At 40.5% G+C, this 14,680-nt stretch overlaps 1 pseudogene; it reads right to left on the bottom strand.

The window, feature by feature from the left end:
* Window positions 1-2,798: 2,798 nt before the first annotated feature.
* Window positions 2,799-12,895, bottom strand: LOC114052029 (annotated as a pseudogene).
* Window positions 12,896-14,680: the final 1,785 nt, after the last annotated feature.

The following is a 14,680-nucleotide window of genomic DNA, read 5'->3' as shown; positions in this document are numbered from 1 at the left end:
AATTTGGATTCAGTCAAAAGGCTGTACTTAAGGACCTGGAAGGCCACCTGTGGCCTGAAGGCCACAGGTTCCCCACCCCCTGGGCTAGACAGTCAATTCCAGGTTGACATTGCCTAGAGAATTCAAAATTCCTCCCTCTTCTTGCATAAGATATCGTAGTTTAGGCACCTGTGTCTTAGAACTCCCCTCTCAGACTGTGTGTAAGCACATTGCCATGTTCTTCTGCTTTAAGTCATCACTGTTGCTCCAGTGGAGAACAGAGCAAGAGGAAGACATTCTTTCACCCCCCCCCCAACCCCCTCTTCACTGCATATGGAAGAAAGTACAGGGAGAAAGTGAAAGAGAGAGTTCTGGAACATGAAAAAATTTACTACCTTACTTTTATAAGGCCACAAGGAGGTGTAATCCGGTCAGACAATAACCAGGAGTTGCCTGTGTATGGTCATTTGCCTTCAAACCATGGTTCGTTTCCTGTAATAAGGTTAATTCATCTCTTAGATTTGATCAGGGACTCCCTAATCCCTCCTCCTCACACTAAAAATTCATTTTTATTCATGTCTTTTGTTTTTACATCACTGTCATTCCCTCCCCCCTACTCAATGAACCTTTGCTTCTATAACAATCAAAACAGTTAAACAAAATGAGCTGATAGGGTAACTACATCTATCAGCAAATATGACGTTCCACACCTGCTATGCACCCCTCTCCCACCGCATTTCTTAACCAAAAGAGCCCAGTCTCTTTTGATGAAGCTACTGTCTTAAGCCATCCCACTCTATGTTCCTAAGCAGGAACCATTCGACAAAACCAAAATTAGGGAGAGGGATGACTAGGGCTTTACCCTAGGATGAGAAGTTTAGAGGATATCTGCTAACGAGGCACAGTCTACCTGAGAAAACGAGGGGCATTTCAGGTATGGCAAGTTAGAGGAGGGCTATGGCCCTTCAGTCCCCAGGGACTGCCCAGCCATCTGGGGATGCCTCTGACTCCCATACCTGTCCACCTCCCCAGGCATCTCAAACTTACCCACCTACTGTAGTCCAGTCTGGGGTAGGAAGAGGACAAGGTTGAAATCACAAAGGGAGGGATGCCTCATGAACAATGAAGGTGCCCTTTAAGGGCTGCCTTACAGAACAGTATCTCTAGGGACAAGAGCAGCCTGGGGACCAATGGGGCCTGGGGAGTGCTGACCCTGCCCTTGGCCCTTCAGAAAGCCTCATTTGTCATGAATTAGTCTCTATTTCAAGCATTAGGCTTTATCTTTGGTGGGATTTTGTGTGTGTGTGTGTGTGTGTGTGTGTGTGTGTGTGTGTGCACATGTGTGAAATTGTGGCCACCTGTATCTCCCTTCCAAGATCCCTCTAAGGCTACCCTATTTATATAGGACTCTTCAGGGAGATGCCTCCTCCCTTTCAGCAGATCTGGGACCTCATGATGTCCTAGGCCCCTTAATAAAAGGATTTGTTCTGTAAAGTTTGGATTCAGTCGAAGGGCCTCACTTGAGGACCTAGAGGACTGCATGTGGGCCTTGAAGCTACAGGTTCCCCACCCCTGTCCTAGGGTGTGCTTCCTCCTCCCACAGTCCACTCCAGGTAAGCCTTGTCTCACCTGGCCCCTATCATCATTTATAGAAATGTACCATCTTGGAAAGGAAGGGTGAAGCAATGAGTAATGAGGGAAGGGTATCTATTCAAGGAGAAAAAATAAGCATTCCTAAGCATTTCTTTGTATTTCTACCCTAAAATTTCAAATCCGTAAATAATAACAACAGCCAACATTTATAAAGCACTTTAAGGTTTACAAAGAGCTTTACATATATTATCTCATTTGAACCTCAAAACAACCCTGGAGGGATGGAGGGACTATCATTACACTCATTTTATGGAAGAGGAAACTGAGATGACAAGATAAGTGGTTTGCCCAGGGCTAAACAGTAAGATGTCTGGTTCTCTTTGAGAATGAAGGACAAACAACAGTAAGTGTCTGAGGCAGGATTCAAACTGAGATTTTCCTGACTCCAAGTCTAGAACTTGAAATTTCCCAATAGGCACTATGTAAATATTATTATTATTATTAATTATGTTTAGATGCTTCTTCAAGATTATCTAGTCAGACACCCTTATTTTACAGGTGACATAACTGAGTCCCAAAGCAGTATTTTATATCCAACAGCCTATAAATGTGTTTTCAGATACACCTAATACTGAAAATACTTATCCTCATCTTAAAGTGGAAAGGTTGACAAGTAAGAGTGTCTGGAACAGTAGCAGTGGTAGTAGCAATAATGAAATTAAACACAAGAAGTCACTGAGTGACTTTTTTTTTCACTAACAGTTTTCTGCATTTACTTGTAAACATTTAAAAATCTACTAAAAGTTATCATCCCATCCCAAGTAATATTTACAATTGATTGAAAACATTGTATGAAAATACTTTTCATATTTTTCCTCCAACTTCTATGAATTATCTTTAAACTAGATAAATGGCAAGAAGAAAAATATAAAATGAAAGTTCTATGCTACACTAATCACTAGCAATGCCAAGAAACACATTATGGTGCCTTAGTTTTAGTTCACATAATGACTATGGGGTTTATTGTTCCATCTTAAATCAATAATAAGGACCTCTCGAGTCCTAACTGATACTTGGGTGTCTTGATATGATCTTTTCAAGGGCCATAAAATGGATTTAGAAGCACTACAAAAACCATTCATGGGGCAGTGTAAGCGTCTATCCTTCTGGATCCAAGTTCTTGGTGAAGAGAGAACAATGTTTGTTTCTTCTTCACAAGAAACTAGTTAGTTCGTGCTCAATTTCCCTCTCTCCCTGAGATAAGTAAGAAGTTGATACCATCATCTCCAAGTTACCTTAAGCCCTAATTTCTCTTCTGATTTATCTGTAACCAGTATAGGTCCATGCTCTGGACTCTCAGGAGTATCTGTGAGGAAAGGGCAGCTCCTCCTCATATGGTATGGTCCGTGGGTGTATGCCCACTATTCCTCATAGGGGATGATTTGGGGGTTTGGATATCAGCTGGGATAAACTTGTAACTTGGATTTTGAAGGTCACTAGAAAAGCAATTCCCCATAGCTCTGGGCACTGAATATAGGGATCAGGAGCCTTCTGGCAATATCCTGAGACTTTATAGGACACTCCATGACTAGGAGGCTCTCTAGAGCAGCTTTGCTGGAAGAAGACATTGAACTCTCAAAGGACAGAGGTGGAAATCTATTCTTGGTAGCTTTTCCATTTGAGTTTTTAATCAGATTCCAAAGATTGTAGGACAACTTCTCACTCACTGTATTCTCAAATTGAGAAGACACCCAAGAAGTGATGATCTGGTGGTCATAGAGTTGATGGGAGCATTCCTCAGGAAGAAATCTTCCAAGGGCTATAGCAGGCTGTGGCCTTCCATGATGAGCCTCCAGTCGCCTCAGAGTCCCTTGGCAGAATAACAGCTATGCTTTCCCAGGACTGGTATTTGCATTTCTTCCTGAGAGGCAGCAGTGGTTGAAGAGAGAAGTACAACACTTAGCCTTGTGTTGCCTGGGGCATAATACATCTGGAAATTTGGCTAGTATTCTCACCTATAGTGGCCAGATCCCTGGGTCCTATGACCAGGCCAGGCCAATCTGACTAGTGTTCTGCCATGAATACATTTAAGTGTCACTAGGGGCCCAAACAGTTCACTTGGTGACTTCCTAAGCAAGGCTTTCCATGTAGTGCTCTGGTAGCATACAATGAATACATAAAAGTAATTATTAGAAGGGAGTGGGTCACATGACCAGCAAGATGGTAGCCTGGTCACTTTCTCCGGACTCCTTCAATTCTTTAAAAAGGGAACTGTTCACCAGATGTAGAATAATTACAGCCAAAATACACAAGTCTGAAAGAGAGAGAACCCTAATCAAATTAAAATCTATACAAATTTTTTTGGAGAGTTCTGATCTTTAAGGCATGCATTCATCACATTTCTCCACTTCCCCCTCCCTGCCCATGGTATTCCCCGAGCCACATTTAGACAGTCTATCTGTACTGGCAAAATCATCAAATGTAGTAGGTATTCTCATAAACTTGATCAGGGGTTTTCATGAACAGGCCCCCTCCCCAGTACATTTTAATTTTGTGATCTTTTCCTATTTGACCTAGAAGTCAGCACTTCTAGATTTGGTCACATAATAGGGAGAGGGGCATCTTTATTTTTTACACTTGATGTACTGAGAAAGCTTCTAGTGTGCGTCCATTGCAACCAATTGCTCTTGTTTATTCTTTTGCTTTTAATTTTCTTTTTTTTTATTATAAACTTGACAAACAATATATATGAACTTTCTATATACAAAGAACAAAAAACTGGCATATGAAAATGTGATTCTGTTACCTACAGCTTGTTTTTTAAAAGTGCAAGTTAAATTTAACACAGTAGTATCGTTACTTCCCTGCTTGTTGGCATGCCCTTATGAACTCCCTTCTCTCTTTTGCATATTTAAAAATTTTTAATTAATACTCTTTTCTTTCTTCTCTCTCCCTTTTTTGTTTTTACACTATCAGTACCTCCCACATTCCCCTCTGACAGCTCTTCTCTCCAAAATAAAAACCCTCCTAAGCAAAAAAAAAGTATAGTCAACTATTACAAATTCATATATTGATTGTATCTGAACATGTATCTCATTTTGCTCCTCTACTCCACCATACTAGGTGATGCAGTAGACAGAATGCTGGGCCTGGAGTCAGGAAGACTCATCTTGTGTTCAAATCTGGCCTCAGATTCTAACTAGCTGTGTGACACTGGGCAAGTCATTTAACCTTGTTTGCCTCAGTTTCCTCACTTAGAAAATAAGCTGGAGAAGGAAATGACAATCCACTCCATTCTTTTTGCCAAGAAAACCCCAAATAGGGTCACGAAGAGTTGGACAGGATTAAAAAACAAATAAACAACAAGTCCACCACACTTGTGCCAAGGGGTGGAAAATATGCTTCATGATGAGTGTTCTGAAATTGTGTCTAGTCACCTTATTAATCAGAATTGTTAAGTCTTTTAAAATTGTTTTTCTTCACGACATTCTAGCAATTTTATAAATGATTCTGGGGCAGCCAGGTGGCGCAGTGGATAGAGAGCACCAGCCCTGGAGTCAGGAGGACCCAAGTTCAAATCCAGCTTCAGACACTTGCTAGCTGTGTGACCCTGTGCAAGTCACTTAATCCTGTTTGCCTCAGCTTCCTCATCTGCAAAATGAGCTGGAAGAGCAAATGGCAAATCACTCCAGTATCTTTGCCAAGAAAACCCCAAATGGGGTCATGAAGAGTTGGACACAACTGAAAAATGACTAAGCAATAACAAGCATTTCTAGAGCTATATAAAATAATAGCAGTGATAATGAATATCTTTGCTCTATTTCTGATCCTATTGGAAAGTCCTCAAGCATTTCTCTATTACAGATAATGTTAGCTTTTGTTTTTAGATAGATACTATTTATCAAATTACATTTACTTCTATGCTTCTAATGTTTTTGACATAAATATTATTCTGTCAAAAGCTTTCATGCATCTATTAATATAACCATGTGATTTTGTTATTTGTCTTATTAATATAGTCCATTATATTTATAGTTTTCCTAATATTGAACCAACTCTGAATTCCTGGTATAAGTTCAACATGGTCAAAGTGTACAACTTTGTAAAAAAAATATGTTGCTGTAACCTCTTTGCTAATAATATTTTCTCCAATATTTTTACATCAGTAAAGACATCAGTCTATAGTCATTTTTCTGTGCTTTATCTTTCTCTGGCTTAAGGCAACTAGGTGACAGAACCAGTATAGTGTTGGACCTGCGGTTGGGAAGACCTGAGTTCAAATCTGGCCTCAGACACTAGCTTTGTGATCCTGAGCAAGTCACTTAAGTTCCATTTACCTCTATTTCCTCAACTATAAAATGGGAATAATAATAGCACCTTCTTCCTAGGGTTGCTGTAAGGCTCACATGAGATAATATTTGTAAAGCACTTAGCACAGAGTATGGCACATAGTAGACAGTTAATAAATGTTTGTTTCCTTCCTTATTAGAATTATATTTATCTTATAGAAGAAGTTGGTAAGATGCCTTCTCTCCTCTCCTTCCTTTTTTTTTTTTAAGCAATATATAACATTGGAGTTATTTGTTCTTTGAATGTTTGATAAAGTACTCTTGTAAATCCATCTGGTCCTTTTTGTTTCTTTGTTCAACTTGTTTTTATGAAGTTGGGTCATTTAAGTCATTGATTTCTTTTTCTGCAAATCTGGGAATATTATCATTCTTAAATATTCATTTGTTTCATTTAATTGTCCTTTTTTCTTGACATAAAATTGAGATAAAAAGTTTTGAAAATTTTTCCTTTATATTCTCTTCATCTGTTAGAAATTCTCTTTTTCCATTTCTTTTTATCTTGGCAATTTTGTTTCCCTCAGTTTTTAAAAATTAAAATGAGCTAGGAGTTTGTTTAATTATTTTTAAGCTTAATTTTGCATACTGATTAAATGGTCATTTTTTTTTTTCAGTTTTCTCTCCACTTTGATTTTCAGCATTTCTATTTTTGTATTTAGTTGTTTTTTAACTGATTTTTTCTTTTCTAATTTTTTTTTAGTTGCATGAAGAATTTATTCATCTCTTCTTTATCTCTTTTATTGATGAAAATGCTTTGTGATATAAACTTTCCCTTAAGGATTTATTTGGCTGCATCCCAAAAGTTTTGGCATGGTGTCTCATTGTTGTCATTTTCTTTGATGAAATTATCTATTGTTTTTCTGATTTCTTCTTTTACCCAGATAGTCTTCAAAAATTTTTAGGTTCCACTTTTTGGCACTTACTGAATGTGTGATCATGAACAAGTTACTTAACCATTCAGTGCTGAGACGGACGTGTGTGGGTATATGGGCACAAGAGTGGGCCCCTTGCTGATAGAAAGAACATGGGGAATTCCTCTTTTTGGTTCCCTGATTATTGGTGGCTAAGAGTTAAGGGGATGAACTCAGGAATGATTCACTCATTCTGTGGTCTCTAAAAGAGAAAAGAAATGGTTCCACGCCCCTGCTGTACCTTTCTCCCTTTTCCCTACCTTCCTAGAGAGGAGTCCATCAAGCTAGGAGGGGGACCCTCGTCTGCTCCCAGCAGCAATGGCATCTTTCAGCAGAAGCACATGTCCGTGAGAGACAGTCTGAAACTATTGTCCTCCCAGTTCTAGCTGCCTTTTTCGCCTTTTCATTTCATTTTTTGAGCATATCAGTGCTAATGATCCTGAGAAAGGAATGTTAACCAACCTTGGTGATTACCTGGGTTGACAGCTCCTGAGTTCAGATTTTAGGTATTATCCAACAAGAGGGTGGTGAGTTCTGAAATAATTTGCTTCTTAGATGAAAAAGGACTGCTTTCAGAATCACTCTGTACTAAGAAGACTAGAGAAAGCCATTCCCTGGCTAGCCAAAAAATCTGGACCAACTCTCCATGATAATTTCTGTGTCTTACTCAGACAGTAAAGGATCAAGGTGTTTTTTCCAGGGGGCAGGGCAACTGGGTGGGATAGTAGAAAGAGCACTGGTCTTGGAATCGGGAAAACCCATCTTCCTGAGTTCAAATCTGGCCTTATATATTTACCATCTGTATGACCCTGGGTAAGTCACTTAGCCCTGTTTGCCTCAGTTCCATCATCTATAAAATGAGCTGGAGAAGAGAATGGCAAACCACACCTGTGTTTTTGCCAAGAAAACCCCAAATGGGGCCATGAAAAGTTGTACACAACTGAACAACAACAAAATTTTTTGTGCATATAGGTTCTTTCACTTTTTTACTTTATGGGGTACGTACCTAGTAATGGTATTACTAGGTCGAAAGCTGTATGTAGTTTTGTGACTTTTGGGGTATGGTTTCAGAATGGTTTTATACAATGGCAGCTCCAGTGCATTATATGCCAGTATTAATGCACCTTTCTTCCTACATCTCCTCCAACAAATGAATGTAGATGTCTTTTTTCAATGAGTTTAGCTGAAAAGAAGAGAGATAGAGGATGATCCCTTGTGATGATAGTAGGATCTATTGAGAACTTTTTTTAAGGATGGGGGAGACCTGGGTATTTTTTATCTGTCTACACCAGTAACTATCCTCCTTTGTCTGTCTTCCCTTTCATGACTAAATTCCTTGAGAAGGCCATCTGCAATTGCTGAGTCCATTTCGTTTCTTCTCTGTCTCTTCCTCTCTGCCATCTGGTTTCCAGCCTCATCATGCAATTGAAATCACTGTCTCCAAAGTTACTCATCATCTTTAATTGCCAAATCTAATGACCTTTTCTCAATCCTCCTCCTCCTTCTCCACCTCTCCATAGCCTTTGACATTTGTCATCTTCTTTTCCTTGATACTCTCTTCTCTCCAAGTTTTTGTGACACTGCTCTCTTCTGATTCTCCCCCACCTTCTCAGTCTCCTTTGTTGGATCTTCTTCCAGGCCATTCCCACTAACTGTGGGTCCTCTTCTCTTGCCCCTCTATACTATTTCACTTGATAACCTCAAGTCCCAAGGATTTTATTGCTATCTGTATATGAATGATTCTTAGACCCACTTATCCAGTTCTAACCTCTCATGAACTCCAGTCTCACATCTCCGACATTGGAATATTGAAATGATGTCACATAGGTATCTTAATATGTCCAAAACTGAACTCATTATTTTCCCCTGCCAAAGTCTTCCTCCTTCCAACTTCTTTACTACTGTGAAGGGCACCATCATCTTCCCTATCACCAAGGCTCATAATGTAGGTGCCATTCTTGACTCCTCACGCTCTCTCACCCCCCTATATTTAATCAGTTGCCAGGTCCTATAGGTTCAACATTTGAAACACAGAGGTGTTGACCCCTTCTCTCCTCTGATACTACCAACACCCTGGTGCGAACAATCCTCATTACCTCATGTATAGACTATTGCAATAACCTACTGTTTGATTTCCCTGCCTCAAGTCTCTCCCCACTGTAGTCCATTCTCTACTCAACTGTCAAAATGATAATTCTAAAAATACAAGTCTGACTACATCATCCATATGCCATTCAATAAATCCCAGTGATTTCCTGTTACCTCCGGAATTAAGTATAAAATCCCCTCTTTGGTTTTTGAAACCCTAAATAAGCTAGTCCTTTTCTTCCTTTCCAGTCTTCTTAGACCCTAATCCCTTCCTGGTACTCTGTGGTCTAGTGACACTGGCCTCCTAGCTGTTATCTGAATAAAACACTCAATCTCCCAACTCTGAGCATTTTCACTGGCTGTTCTCTGTCAGGAATTCTCTCCCTCCTGATCTGTCTCCTGGCTTCCCCGGTTTTCTTCAAGTGTCAGCTAAAATTCCACCTTCTACAAAAACCTCCTCCTTAATGCTAATTCCTTCTGCCTGTGATTATTTCCATTTATCCTGTATGTAGGTTGTCTGTGTATAGTTGTTTTCATGTCTCTGCCCTTACACTTTGAACGCCTTGAGAGCAGGGATTGGTTTTTTGGTTTGGGGGGGGGGAGTTTTTGCCTTTTCTCTTTAATTTTGAATTCTCAGGGCTTATTACAGTGCCTGGACCATAGTAGGCTCTTCATAAATGTCTCTCGACTTTAATTAGTTTGGCTTGACTTGAGTTTACATGCAGCAGGGGATCGGTAGAAAGGGAGCAATAGATAGAGAGAGATTGAAAATTAGAAAGTCAGGATGACAGTAAGGGTATTCTTGTGGATAATACCAGAGGGAATGGGACTAGGGTTCATGTACAGAGGATGACTTTGGCAAGGAGAAAGACCACTTTTTCATCAGAGACTGGAGTGAAAGAGGAGAGAGTGATGGATGATGTCAGAGAATATGGGAGATGAAGAGAAGGCAGCAAATGCTGTCGATTTTTTCAGTGATGTGTGAGAAGAGGCCCTCAGCTGAAAAGGTAGGGGTAAAAGTGCCACAAGGGGCTCGAGGAGAAAAGAGAAGATTTAGAACAGCTGCCATAGGGAATGGGATATAAAATTGATTAGAGAGAGATGACTTGCCTTACTTCAGTGAGAGGTCAGTTGAGATTGATGTAAAAAGAAAATGTATCAATAAAATGGGGGAGTGTGTGTGTGTGTGTGCGCGCGCGCGTGTGTGTGTGCGTGCACATGCTTAAAACTAGGGTATGATAAGGCGAAAAAAAAAGAAGACATTAGATTGGGAATTAATAGTCTCCTTCTGGCCAGGTAACTAATTTGCTGTGTGATCTGGGTCTCATTTTCTTCTTTTATAAAATGAGAGTGTTGGCCTAGCTAACCTCTCTAGGGTCTTTCTTGATCTAATATTCTATGATTTTGGGGTGAGGCAATGACGATATCAGAGATTCAATGAAGATAAATTTATATTGAAATACCAAACTAAACGTGTAATTGGGAGGGGGGCAGTGTGTAATCTTGTCAACATCCTATTCAAGTAAACTATCTATCCCGGAGTGAATTGTAACCCAGGCTAGCAAAGGGATCCCAGGGAGGCTTGGCTATTTCCAGCACCCTCTGGTCTACAGCTGACAGCCAGGTGCCTCAGTCATACCCCATTGCAGTTACTTTGAAATGTTAGAAGTTTGAGTTACCCCCACACTCTGTAACTGTAGCTGATGACCTTTCATCAAATGCCAAAGTTCTTGCTGGCTATGAATAAACGTGGGGACTGCATTGCAGCCACAGATAAAGGTCCATAAAAGGGTGAATGAAATGTCTGCCTATTTTCTTAAAGGTACATACGGTTGGTTAGTTGTCCTTTGTGCTCAGAGAGGACCAAAATGACATAACTATGTTAGGTTCAAGGCACAGTGTGTCCAACTGTGGCTGATCAGACCAATACAAGCTTGGAAAGCTCTATCACAGGTCAGGCACAACTAGTCCATATGAACACTTGGAGTAGAGATGTCTCTGAATTTGTGCATCTCGTGTTTCTTTTGAGCTACTTCAATTAAAGGTACATATAGACCTTGGTTGCAGTATACTTAATAAAAATAGCTAAGATTCTTATAGCACTTACTATTAATTAGTAACTAATTAGTCCTGTGCTTAATGCTTTACAATCATTTGATCCTTATTTGATCCTCTTCTGGGAGGAGGTAGGTGTTATTACTAGGTGTCATTATTATACCTATTTTGCAGATGAGGAAACTGAGGCAGACAGGGATTTAGTGACTTGCCCATGGTCACATGCTAGAAAGTATCTGAGGCCAGGTTTGAATTCAGGTCTTCCTGACTCCAAGCCCGGTGCTCTTTCCACTGGACCACCTAGCTGCCCCTAGTATATAATAATAATAATGACAATAACAACAACAACAACATTTATATTTAGCTTCCTATGTGCCAGGCATTTTATAATTGTTATCTCTTTGACCCTCACAACAACCTTCAGAGGTAGGTGTTATTATTATCCCTATTCTACAGATGAGGAAACTGAGGCAGACAGAGATTAAGTAACTTGCCCAGGGTCACAGAGCTAGTAAGCGCCTGGGGCAGGATTTGAACTAAGGTGTTCCTCACTCCTGGCCTGGCACTATATGCACCGTGCCACCTAGCTATCCTTGCTGATACTTAAGTATGTTTACTTAATACTTGGTACTTAAGATAATATTTTTCATAGCTTTGGAGTTCTCAACCAGCAGATAAGTATCAGAAAATCTGAAAGCTATACCTGGTGGATCCATAAGCTAATTGCCACTACCCCCTCATCCTCGTCTGCCCCTCCTTCCAGCTCCCCCACCCCTACTCCTGCGGTTTGCTGGAATTCTCAGCAGGAAGAAAAGTGCACGTGGAAGCTGCCTCCCTTCCCTCCTCCCCAGAGCAGGAACTTGAGTGTTAGCGTCTTTCTCTATCTTTTCCCTTTCCAGTAACTAGGGGGCAGTATGGAATAATGGACAGGGTACGGGCAGCGTACCATGATGGACAGAATAGAGGACTCAGAGTTAGAAACACTGGTGTTTAAGCAAATCCCAACTCTGACACTTGCTGGCTGCATGAGCAGCCAGCTTAACCTCTCCAAGCCTCAGTTTCTTCATCTGTAAAAAAAAAAAAAAAAATGCCTATAGTACCTGCCTCACAAGTTTGTCCTGAGGCTCCAATGAGAGAATTATGTACAGCACTTTGCTGACTTTAGAGGGATATATAAGTACTAGTTATTATGGGCTCAAAGGCTTCCTCTCACAAAAACTTGGGAGATCCTGCTCCTGTTCTAAACTGTAAGCAAGTTAATAATAGCTAGCATTTACCTATATGTACATATTTATATAGTGCACATATATACATATTTACATAAAGTTTGCAAAGAACTTTATATTTATTATTTCATTTGACCCTAATAACTCTGAAGCCTTCACAAACCCATCCTCTCTACCTAGTAGCTGTCTCTCCCCCACCCCACCATTACAAATTGCTTTCATATTTCTGTTTTATTTGTAGTGTACTTACACTTATGATAGTCAGTGTGGGAAGTGGGTAGGGGGCTAGCCTCAGAGTGAGAAAGATCTGAATTCAAGTTCTCCCTCTGACCCTAATAGCTCCTATGACTGTGAGCTACTCACAGCCTCTCAGTGCCCCAGGCTATTCCCTAAGTGGTAGAGGGGAGGCCCATGTTCATCAGCACAGGGAGTTTTCATCAGAGGCCAAATGAAATCACAGGTCCAAAATGGGGGAACTTAATCTTTATATTTGTACTTGTTACATTTCAGACTCCCAAAGAATGTAAATTCTTTGAGGTTAGTGGCTGTGTCATTCATGTCTTAGTATTGCCTGGTACTAATAAACATTTTTTAAGCACCTATTACGTGCCAGGTACTGTGCTAATCACTACGGATACAAAAAGAGGCAAAAGACCCTTCCCTTAAGTAACTTACTACTTTAAAGGGTACCTCGCATGTGTTGTTACTATTGTCCAGTCATTTTTCAGTCTTGTCTGATTCTTTCTTTTTTTTGGCTAAGCAATGGGATTAAGTGACTTGCCCAGGGTCACACAGCTAGTAAGTATTATATGTCTAAGGACAGATTTGAACTCAGGTCCTCCTGAATCCAGGGCCGGAGCTCTGTCCACGGTGCCACCTAACTGCCCTTTGTCTGATTCTTTATGACCCCATTTAGGGTTTTCTTGGGAAAGATACTGGAGTGGTTTGCCATTTCCTTTTCAAACTCATTTTATAGATGAGGAAACTGAGGCAAACAGGGTTAAGTGACTTGCCCAGCGTCATGCAACTAGTAAGTGTCTGAGGCCAGACTTGAACTCAGGAAGAGGAGTCTTCTTGATTCCAGGCCCAGCACTCTGTGCACTATGGTGCCACCTAGCTGCAGCTTACATGTAATGGGTACTTAATTGCCCATTAAATTGACTCCAGTTTCTATTACCGTTTTAGAGGCAACACGAAGTGGTAGAGAGTGAATACAGAGCTGCCATTCAGGTAATTGTATAACCCTGCTAAAGTCACAACCTCTATGAACCTAAGCTTCTTAGTCTAAAAATGAGGGCATTGGATGAGATGAGGGTCTTCTCATTCTAAAAGTTTATGGAAGAGGAACATTACTGTGTACATATAGATATACATATATATATGCATGTGCGTATAAATGTATAGACATATGGTGTGTGTAGAGAGCTGACTTCAAAGTCAAGAAGACTTGAATTCAAGTTATACTTTGGCCATATTGGCTGTGAGACCCTGGGTAAATCATAGAACCTGTGCTCTAGAAAGTTCTCCATCACTGTAAGTTGTAGAGAAGGTTACTGTTGTTTGTCCTTCATTCTCAAAGAGGACCATGACATCAGAGAGGTGATGCCCTGACATGCAAGTGAATTGGATTTAAGTGAGAGAGGACTGTGCAAAGTCACCAGCCCAGCCTCACTTTCTCCTCCAGAGCCAAGTAGGTCCAGTGGCAAGGTATTGATCAGGACAACTGGAGATGGCCCAGGATGCAGTGGAAGACTAATATGCTTTGGTAGACGGAGTCTCCTAACCGGAGAGTTGTCTATACTAATAAAATTACAGGTCCAATCCCTATCCCCATATTTGTGTGTGTGTGTGTGTGTGTGTGTGTGCATGCATGTATATTCTTGTATACCCACATCCTCTAAAGAGTTAGAGAGGAACTGGATAGATGGCAGGAATGCATACCAGGAGCTTAGCTTGCATATCAGTAGCAACCAAAGACTATCAGTTCATGGGAACATAGGATTTAGTGCTGGAAGAAACCTTAGGGATCAAGACCTTTTATAAATGAGGAAACTGAGACCCAGAGATATTATGTGATTTGCCCAAGATTACTTTTAAGCACTAAGTAGAGCCAGGATTCAAACATATCTTCTGACTCCAAAATTCAGTGCCTGAAAAAAATACAGCTAATCTAATTCTGGTTGGATTAAGCGGCTGCTGTTATTATTATTCAGTTCTGTCCAACTCTTCGTGACCCCATTTGGGATTTTCTTGGCAAAGATACTGAAGTGGTTTGCCATTTCCTTCTCCAGCTCATTTTACAGGTGAGGAAACTGAGGCAAACAGTTATGTGACTTGTCCAGGGATGCACAGCTAATAAGTGTCTGAGGCTAAATTTGAACTCAAGTCTTTCTGATCCCAGGCCCAGCACTCTATCCACTGCACCACCTACCTGCCCTGGATTAAGTAGTAATTGTTAGCAATTACAGATTTGTGAGAAAAA

Source organism: Vombatus ursinus, unplaced genomic scaffold (assembly GCF_900497805.2).
Source record: "Vombatus ursinus unplaced genomic scaffold, bare-nosed wombat genome assembly UNPS02014807.1, whole genome shotgun sequence".
Lineage (NCBI taxonomy): Eukaryota > Metazoa > Chordata > Mammalia > Diprotodontia > Vombatidae > Vombatus > Vombatus ursinus.
The sequence above is the reverse complement of the archived record's forward strand: the minus strand, read 5'-3'. Positions and strand labels throughout refer to the sequence as shown.